Below are 10,973 nucleotides of genomic sequence, written 5' to 3' on the forward strand. Positions count from 1 at the left end.
AAGTCTGGCTTTGATCGCCAACCATAATTGCCCTTAAAGGAAATATAAAGCAAATTGTGCTGCCCCATGATATACTTACCCGGGACTTCCTCCAGCCCCTTGCAGCTGACATTTCCCACGCAGCATCTCCGCCTGCGCAGTGCGCTGTGGACTTGATTGACAGTGGCGCTCACGCAGGCGCAGTAGAGGAGGTCTGCCTCTGCACTGGCGGCTGCGAGTGGAGATGCTGTGTGGGACATGTCAGCTTCAAGGGGCTGGAGGAAACACCGGGTAAGTATATGATGGAGCAGCTCAATTTGCTTGATACTTCCTTTAAGTGGCCATCCAAAATCTCTATTCACTTGAATGTACTCAGGAACCAGCTGATCATTTTAACCATTCTAAAACTAGTTGATCAGTTTTAAAAATGCACAAGTTTTCTTCAGTATTAACGGCACTTTTATGACAATCAGCTGATCCTCACTATTTATAAATAGGCTCTTACAAGTTCTTGACAGAGAAGACCTTCATGCTTTGTTGTGATATTGCTTCTCCATACATGCCAAAATTCTCAACACATCTTAATGAACTTGTTAAAAACACACACACACACACACACACACACACACACACACACACACACACACACACACACACACACACACACACACACCTTGAAATTTAACACTCTAGCGGATATTATTTTGTATGTATATAAATGTAACACATGTGCAGTGGCGTAGCTAAGGAGCTCTGGGCCCCGATGCAAGTTTTACAATGGGGACCCCCAAGCACTCTATACATAACGTAAATTGATACAGCGCACCAAAACCTGCCAAGTGTCAGAGGTGCAAGAAGGGGATGGGGAACAGCTTGTTAATGATTACTACTATTCAAAGCATCTATAGAAGTGATTTATTATGAGCACATGTCCAATAGAGAGCAAATACTGTAGTTGACGGAGGGCCCTTCGGGGCCCCTCTGGCCCAAGGGCCCCGATGCGGTCGCAACCTCTGCAACCCCTATTGCTACGCCCCTGCACATGTGAAATGAGAACCCCTTGTACTCTGTATTTGTTTGATAAAGAGCCACATAAAACACATATTCTAGGTACCTTTTATTACTGCCAAATCTGAACATCCTGCTTAGAGTATGTGGCAGATCAGCAGCAAAATTAGAAACTGGTTCACTGCCAAAAATGAACACAGTAGCACAGTAGGTAAAAGTTAATCTTTGCTGAAAAGCTACACTTTGCTAGTTTTTTGTAGTTCATGAGTGCCATGGAAATATATAATTCAAAAGGTAATGTCATTAGTGACATCTTTCCTGAAACAAAGATACATTTTCATTGTAGATTTATCACTTTGCTTTTCTATATGTTTGTATGGGAAAACAAAAAACATACACAAATTATTTTGACCAGATATATTTCTCTGCAGTTTATATTTAGAAATAGGAGTTGGAATTGTGATATTAAGTGTTTTGTAATAATGAGTCAGGTATAATTACCAGTGCAACAGCACCCCACCATGGCCAAGTTTGTGTGACTTGGTTTTCTTAGCAATAATATTTAAAAATGTGTATAGAATTAAACAGTGTCTATAAATGCAATCAATCACACTGATATGTATTCAGTGTGACAACAGAACCATTCTTTCCATTAGCCTATATATTTCAAATTCTAATGTCATCAACATTTTATGCTTTTTGACTGAAACAGTAATTGCCCAATAGTAAGCAGGGATTAACCTTTCTTTTAGCAGTATGAGTAGTCTGTGCATCAATGTTTACCATTTTACTAAAAAGAAAATGAATAGTTATTGTCTCACAAAATCACTTCTTTCCATTCCTGTATTGTTGAAGGCCACATCCATAAAAAAGACTAAGTTTGTCTTGGATAAGAGATAATTGTGTATCACTATGATTAAGACTAGTGATTGTCATATCTAGGAGAACTTGTAAAGAAGCATGTGATTATTTTGGTCAGGTGATAGATATGTAAGTCTTTGATTGGCTAGGCATGATCATGTACTAAAGCATGATGTGATTGCAGCAAATCAGAACTTAGCAAATCTATCAGCTGATCAGGCAAATCGCATGCTTCTCAGTGAGTTCTCCTAGACATGACCATCACTAATTACATCACAACAAGTCTGCTAATAAAATCTTAGATTACTTTGAGTGAAAACTGCATGACCCATCCAGAATTTCCAGGGGTACAGGTTGCTAGAGTAATAGAAACTGATTGACTCTCCAAGTTGAGCGTTAAGTCTAAGCTTTCATATTAATACTGTGATGAGCTGCTTTTTGTCCATTAGGGAAGTTCAGGAATGCAGCTTAAACCACTTTCAGTTTGATATCTACAACCTTTATCACTGAAACTATTAATATTTCCACACGCAGTTTTAACCAAAGGTAAGTCCTTATTGTGTAAATTTAAATAAGTTGTGGTTTGTGACAGGCTCCTTTAAAGACTGGGAGCACACTTGAGCATTGTGATAATGCAAATGTTTTCCACTATATATTTTTCGCTCACCGTACTCAATTTAACTGCAAAACAATACCTGTATTTACAATTTTTATCAGCTGCTATGTAAATGATTGTAAAAATGAAGATGGTTTCTGGAAAAAGCTTGCATGCATTTTTTTCCAGTATGCCAAAAACACATTTAAATGTGAACAAGCCCATTAAATAACATGGGTTTGAAACATCTGGAAATGCATACAAATGCACCTAAGTGTGCTCGCAGCCTAAGTAGTTCTGTCAATTGGCAGACAGTGGAATTAAGCTCAGTGTCTGAAAGTCAGTGGTACAGGAAAGCCAGTGGTAAAGGGTATCTTTAGATAACTGTAGCACCTAGACAGACTTGCTACTCCGCTACATTTTACTATTCTGGTGTTGGAACAGTGGGAGTAGAAATGGGAGGTGGTTACCAGGTCTTTACTGTATGATATTTAAACAGGTTTTAAAGAATGTATTTCTTACTGCTTATCTATAATGATAAACAAAGCTCTGGGAGTGTTACATTGATGCCTGTACATTGATGGAACTATTAACATTCATTACAATGTGGTTGGTTGCTTTATGAAAGCGATCCATTGCACAGAGTCTTTCCATTGTGTTCAGTGTTTCAATGTAAATAGACTCTGCAAAGTCCATCTCCAGCCAAAAGTTTTTTCTTTGCTTTGATTGACGAGGATTATAACCTTTTTAGTTGGTGATCCATGTCTGTGCCTCAATTGGGAAGCTTACTTCTTCATCCCCGAGAGCATTAGGGTGGTCCCTAATACAAGAGGTGTGAGACACCTTCAACTCACTCTTAATTTCATAGTTTTATAAATGACATTTGTCCATGTAGATCTGCAATTTGTTTTATTCACCCCCCCCCCCAAAAAAAACCCCTATCTATCTATCTATCTATCTATCTATCTATCTATCTATCTTGCCCTTGGACATCTTGGTTGATTCAGAGATAAAATTAAAAACATTAAAAAGTCTGGGCTAATATACTGCAAAGGGAGAAAGTATTACTGACTCGCATGCCTATCAGGTAAAGCTCTATGGACCACCATTTTACTATTTATCATTGGAAATGTAGGTAGCTATCACAAGCCCCCTAGTGGCCGGACTGCACAATGCCGTCCAATCGGTCTCAACACACAGACCATGCAATCTGTGGTCGCAATCGGTGCACAGAAACTGCTGGGAATTTGGGAGCAGACTGACTAGAAGGGAGCCTGTGAGTTACGGTAATACAACTTACACACTATTTCAGGGTATAACTGCGACCACCTCTGTTACCATGGGACAGAGGAGCCCACTGACTGGCTGACTCTAGACCTGCAAATAGAAAATGGTTAAACACACTCTAATTTATCTACCTATCAACAATAGTAGCGACTCTTCAGAAGCCAGGGTTCAGTTTGTGCGGCTGAATAGCAGGGTAGCTGAACAAATAAATGATGTTAGCGCCGTTTATTAAAAATGGAATATAAATAATTAATATATACAGAAAAACATTAAAATTAACAATTGTAGAAACATTAGTAGCCAGTATGAAAATAAAAACTGAGAAAATACTTAAGTTCGTGGAAATATGTCCTTCTGGGAAAAGAAATGCAAAGTCCTTGGTTTCAGAATCGTAGGCCTTTAGGCATATTTTGTAATCCAAGCAGATGTTACAGTTCCAAGATGGCTGCTGGGTGGTCCTCTGCCCAGAAGCAAGTCTAGTTGTAATCCAGATAATGTTAAGATGGAGGACTGAAGTCCGCCTGCTGGCAACGTGCTTTTGATAATGCTGGATTGGGGGTGTGGCAACGCCTGCCCCCTCAGAATTACCCACCAATGACAGCCCACCTCCTCCTAGTAGGATTTTGAGCTTACATTGTAAAACACTATAACTCATAAACGATACATGTCATATTTAGGCAAATAGTAGATTCATAATTGTCAGAAAATACCGATTAATATGACATCTTGCATGAGTGCGTTAGGCTGTCCTGTCCCCGAGCAGGGTCGTACACCAATAACCGGATGGGTTATTATTAATTTTATATCAGCACATTGGGCAGATTTTACTGAATAAGACTATATGAATTTCATAGCTGTGCTATACACGGTTTTCATTTAACAGACCGAAATCCTAAAACACATGCATTTAAATCTGTTCCCCAGTGGTGCCTAGGTGTCTGAGTTTGTCAGTGGACTTCTGTGGAGCTAGCTTCCTTTGGCTTCCCCTGGATGAAATCCACCCTTTTGGTGTGTTAATTATCATCTAAGTGTGACCAGCCAGCTAAAACAACCTTTGATGTATTACACCAGGGTTCTGGCTAGGGTTTCACACCTGTGTCACTGGCCAGGGAAGGGACTCTTTTGATAAAGTTAATTTACACAAACATCAAATTCACCGGGCAACAAACATACTTCAGGAAGAGAAAAAATGTCATTCTGATCGCTGCAATGACTGTGCAAATCTAACCGGGAAGCGATCAGAAAATCGACTGCGCAAATCTTCCCGAATCGCCTGTGTTTCTCACGGCTGTTCCGTGACAGTAGCCACCTGTGTTTGTAATTTTAAGATGTCTAGTTCACTTTCCATCAGAAGCCGTGCTGGTGGAAGAGTAGTACACATTTTAGAAACCTTTACAGGGTGAACACTTTCTGCAGCTCTATCCTTGATGCCTCAAAACTTTTGTTGCGACCTTAAAGAGTTTTTGTATGGTCCATTTATATATTCATTCAAGGTGATCATGTCCAGCTTAATCTCCTCTGCTTAAGGTTCAGCATGCCCTTTATTAAATATGTAGCCCTTTTCTGCACCCTTCCTAGTTCAAGAATGTGTTCTATATTGTGGTTATTTCCATGCTGAAGAGATGTCTTTGTAGAAAGTAAGAACATTTGTCCTGAATGGGGTTACAGACTGCAGTAACGATTTGATAGAGAACTGAACCAGTTTTACAGGCTATCCAAAACAAACATTAAACTTTTGACTAAACTTGGACTTTTAGAAACAAAGTTTAAAGTGACTCTGTAGTGAATGGGATATGCGTGCTGTATTTCTTTCATTTTAAGCAATGCCTGTAGCCTGGCTGTCCTGTTGATATTTTTGGCTTCACACCTTAAGCAAGCAAAACAGAGAATTAGGTTCGGTGCAGCACCTGCTGCTAAAGTTCAACATGTGTACGCACCGTACACATGTCCAACTTTATGCCTGATTGTTGTTCAAACTGGTCATTGGAAAGACTTGAAGTTCAAACAACAAGTCGTTCAGACACCATGTACACACTGACCAACAAGTAATTTGATATGCTAATTTACCTAATTTCCATGTCGTTTAACCAACTTGATAATGGACAGTGGACTGGATAGAACATTGAACTAGATTAAATGACTGATCAAATACTTGTTGTTTGTATGTCTGTTAGTGTCCAACTAATAGACATTCAAACATCAAGTCGTTTGATAGTTTGTACACATGTATGGACCTAACTGTCATTTGAATGACAGGTAGTCCAATGGATCCGCCAAGTGGATCAGCCAAAACTACTGTTATCGGTCTAACGATCAATCACACACACGTCTAACTGTCGTCCAAACAACTGGTTTGAATGACAAGTCTTTCTGAAAAATCAGACATTTTTACATACCTTAAGGATCCACAGGTCAGTTCCACAATCTAAAAAGAACTGACATTGTTTATAAGCATGCATGCAGCCACTGAAGTTGGACTGTTGTCAGAGCACCTATCTGCATGCTCTTACTGGGTCAGTATTACAATTAACCTCCCTGGCGTTCTGATTCCGTTCTGCACACGGCCGCGGGAGGTTTTTTTTTACCTAATTTTTTTTCCATGTAGCTAGCCTATCGCTAGCTACAAGTGCTCCCCCCCTCCCTGCTCCATCCCTCCCACCCTTCCGATTGCCGCCGGCGTGAAAACCCATCCGGAAATCCCGTTTTGAACGGAGTGACGTCATCGATGTGGTGACGTCAGACGGAGTCCCGATCCACCCCTCAGCGCTGCCTGGCACTGATTGGCCAGGCTGCGCACGGGGTCTGCGGGGGCCCTCTTTCGTGTCGGGTAGCGATGGATCGGCGGCGATCACAGCAAACACGCAGCTAACAAAGTGCTAGCTGCGTGTTTCAAAAAAAAAAAATATTCAAATCGGCCCACCAGGGCCTGAGCTGTGACCTCCGGCATCCTGGACGAGCTCAGTTCGTTCAGAACGCTAGGAAGGTTAAATAAACATGATAGCCTCCACATTCCCCTCATTACACTGTCACTTTAAACATACTCCTTAAAATGCATATTTGCTGTTTATTCCTGGCACCAAGCACCTCCCAGTGCGATTTTGAGTACTAGACAAAACTCTGAATGCGCAAAACCATTTTGTCGTAATAGTGATGTACAGTATCAAAATAAATGTTATTGTTAAAACCTATTGTTGTTACAACCACACTATCAAAGAGTCCCCCACCATTACACACACATCTATTTTAGAGGTGTTCTTTAAGTATTTGAAAGCAAAACCTCTGTGATACTATAAGCCAACCTTTACAGTGTATTTTAATACTGCAGATGGATTTAGGGTTGTGCTTTTTCAGCTTGTGTACTGTCCTGCTGTCATTTTTTTTCCCTTAAGTTATGGGCACTGTATATCTCTTTGCTGTTTCACTGTATTACATTTTTATGTACCTACCAGACAGATATGCCACCTGTTCCAGCACATAATTCTGTATCCATACCAGGAACAAAGCACCTTACACAACTGCGTTCATTGTTCTCATGTCTTGCTGTTTGTGGCAATTCATAGAATAGTTATGCATTTATACCTGCCTGTCAAATCAACAAAATAAAATATGTTCTTTTTTTAACTGGAAAGCTGAATTTTTGGTAAAGTGTGTACATTACTTTTACAGCCAGCCTGATTGAAAAGAGATTGACCACTTTTTTATATATTTTCCCAAGAAAGTTGTTAGCAGGTGTTGATGACATTTTTTCTACAGTAATTGTTCAAGTATTTTTGTACCTAACTGGGTAACTTTAATAAGATATTCCACTGAATGAAAAAAACAACACACACACATATGCAGTACAGTTCTGATAATTATGCCAAATACTTTATGTATTAAACTATTTGTACATATGTGCTTTTTAAATAATTCAGCCATATTGACTACAGTTTTGAATGTCAGAGGAAAATATATGGTAAAAATTTTAATGTTTTAGAAGAATAAGATCTACTCGAAAAATGACAGTAATGTTAACTTTGTACCGGGCTTTTTTTTTTTTTTTTTCAGTCTGGAATTTTTAGAATTGATTGTGGCTTTTGGAATATAACATACAGTGTTGTGTTTTAACCTATTTTACCAGAGAGACAAAAATGATTATGTTTTGTATGTATATGTCTGCATATACATAGACTTGTATAAAGATGCTTTGCCTTCTGTTTGGTTTGGCATTATCAAATAACAAGCTCTTCTGAGTTCTTTGTGTAGTTTAGTTGATTTGTTGTACAGTGTTTGACCTTGATAATAAGCAGTGTTTTTCTTTTCTGCAGCCATTTTCTATTTCGGGCAACCAGCAGAATTGTTCAGTTTTAAATATATGCGTGTATTACTGGCCTCATTCATGCAAGATAACTATTATGATCTCTTTACCAGATGTTCATATTAGTTGGTAAAGCAATGGAACAAACTGAAATAAAGTTACTTAATTAATACTTATCTTGTTGTCTGTTATTTATACAAAACTGTCTGCTCACATTTAGGGGGCTGGTTTACAAGGCCATGCAAACATGCCCTGAATTGGTTACAAATTGCTATTACTAAGCAAGGCTTATATCATAGTGGGGGTATTGAAAGGGCTGGAGATCGAAAAAATGAATGTCAATGTATGAATTATTGTTGCCGTGTTGTACAGTATTTTTGAGACCATAACACGTACTTTTACTCAATGAAACTTGGGGAGAAAACTTTACTGTGTCTGACAGTCTGAATGAGGCAGGTCTTGCCTATCTGGGAGATCGTGTCCAATGCTCCGCAGTACATCATCCTGATGTGGTCCACAGTGGGGCAGCAGCAGCATAATTTGGATCGTTCCTGAGTGGCATAGCAACAGACGCTGTAATGGCCTGCAATGCTTGTCCTGTGATCGTGTTTTATCTTGCCTTGGCATCAGCTCCGCATCGGCATGATCAGGGGCATTTCTAGGGTCCTTGGAAATCGGGGGCACCTGTGGGCACCAGGTGGGGAGGTATATGCACGTGCCACGGCAAAAAATTGGCGTGGCCATGAGGTGAGTGGGCGTGGCCATGGGTGGGGCCAAATGTGCATGAACTTAGCAGCGGTGTAAGCTACAGATAACAGGCCTGCCCATCGAAATATTGGATGGAGCCCCCTGTCCTTTATTTAGATAATTTACAATCAGTATAGGCATAGATCAAAGATGTATACGCACATACAATTTTGATTGGTCAATCACTGACCCCCAATTTTACCACCCCCGTGCAGTAAGTGGGCCAACAGACAATGAATTTTATGAACAGAGCTAAAATTGGCTAATCAAAATTGTATGTGTGTACCAGGCTTTACAGCTAATACTGTACATACAGAAAGTAGCAGGGATCAGCATACAATATAGCTGGTTTACAATCAGTAAAGGCACAGAGTAACACCTTACACTGTACACACTGGAGGTAAATCAGCACACAGTGCAGGCACTAGAGAACAGCGTATACTGTACATACTGTAGGCAGCAGAATTCAGCACACTGCAGCTAGCGTGCCAAAAATATGAGGATCAAGTTGTGCAGCGTGCTTATCGCGCCGCACCAAAACATGGGTGGGCAATGGACCAGAATATAGGTGTGGTAACGGGTGGAGACAAATTTACATGAACCTAGCAATGGTGGGACATTAGATTATGACAGTGGTGGCGAACCTTTTGGAGGCCGAGTGCCCAAACTGCAACCCAAAAGTCACCTATCTATCGCAAAGTGGCAACAGCAATTTAAACTAAATACTGTACAAACGGTTTAACTCATACATGAACATTATAGAAAATCCAAGTTGAAAATAAACTGTGAAGATAAACAATTTCATCCATCCTACTCCTGAAAAATGTATTCAATTTTTTAGAACCTCCCAGTTTTATTTTCTATTTTAAAAAGCTAAAAAAGTAGGTTAAATGCTATTGTCTCATATAAGGATTCAGCTTTTCCCATAGTCTCGCTGTTAGCAATCATGTGACCCCCAACAAGACAAATTCAGCAATCATGAGGCCCCCAACAAATCATGAGGCCCCCAACAAGACAAATTCAGCAATCATGAGGCCCCCAACAAGACAAATTCAGCAGTCATGAGGCACATAAATAGACAGCATTTCACATAAATAGGCAGAATGCCCCCTTAATATGGTAGCCCTCCAAGTTAGGTAGTGAGTGACAGGGACCCCCAGGTTAGCTAGTGAGTGACAGGCGCCTCCAGTTAGGTAGTGAGTGACAGGGACCCCGATAGTGAGTGACGGCGCCCCTTTAGGTAGTGAGTGAGTGCCAGGGAGCCCCTTTAGGTAGTGAGTGAGTGCCAGGGAGCCCCTTTAGGTAGTGAGTGAGTGCCAGGGAGCCCCTTTAGGCAGTGAGTGAGTGCCAGGGAGCCCCTTTAGGCAGTGAGTGAGTGCCAGGGAGCCCCTTTAGGCAGTGAGTGAGTGCCAGGGAGCCCCTTCAGGCAGTGAGTGAGTGCCAGGGAGCCCCTTCAGGCAGTGAGTGAGTGACAGGGAGCCCCTTCAGGCAGTGAGTGAGTGCCAGGGAGCCCCTTCAGGCAGTGAGTGAGTGCCAGGGAGCCCCTTCAGGCAGTGAGTGAGTGACAGGGAGCCCCTTTAGGCAGTGAGTGAGTGCCAGGGAGCCCCTTCAGGCAGTGAGTGAGTGCCAGGGAGCCCCTTTAGGCAGTGAGTGAGTGCCAGGGAGCCCCTTTAGGCAGTGAGTGAGTGACAGGGAGCCCCTTTAGGTAGTGAGTGAGTGCCAGGGAGCCCCTTTAGGCAGTGAGTGAGTGACAGGGAGCCCCTTTAGGCAGTGAGTGAGTGACAGGGAGCCCCTTTAGGCAGTGAGTGAGTGACAGGGAGCCCCTTTAGGCAGTGAGTGAGTGACAGGGAGCCCCTTTAGGCAGTGAGTGAGTGACAGGGTGCCCCTTTAGGCAGTGAGTGAGTGACAGGGAGCCCCTTTAGGTAGTGAGTGAGTGCCAGGGAGCCCCTATAGGAAGTGAGTGAGTGACAGGGAGCCCCATTAGGGAGTGAGTGAGTGCCAGGGAGCCCCATTAGGGAGTGATTGAGTGCCAGGGAGCCCCTTTAGGCAGTGAGTGCCAGGGAGCCCCTTTAGGCAGTGAGTGAGTGGCAGGGAGCCCCTTTAGGCAGTGAGTGAGTGACAGGGAGCCCCTTTAGGTAGTGAGTGAGTGACAGGGAGCCCCTTTAGGTAGTGAGTGAGTGCCAGGGAGCCCCTATAGGA

Source organism: Hyperolius riggenbachi, chromosome 3 (genome assembly GCF_040937935.1).
Source record: "Hyperolius riggenbachi isolate aHypRig1 chromosome 3, aHypRig1.pri, whole genome shotgun sequence".
NCBI lineage: Eukaryota > Metazoa > Chordata > Amphibia > Anura > Hyperoliidae > Hyperolius > Hyperolius riggenbachi.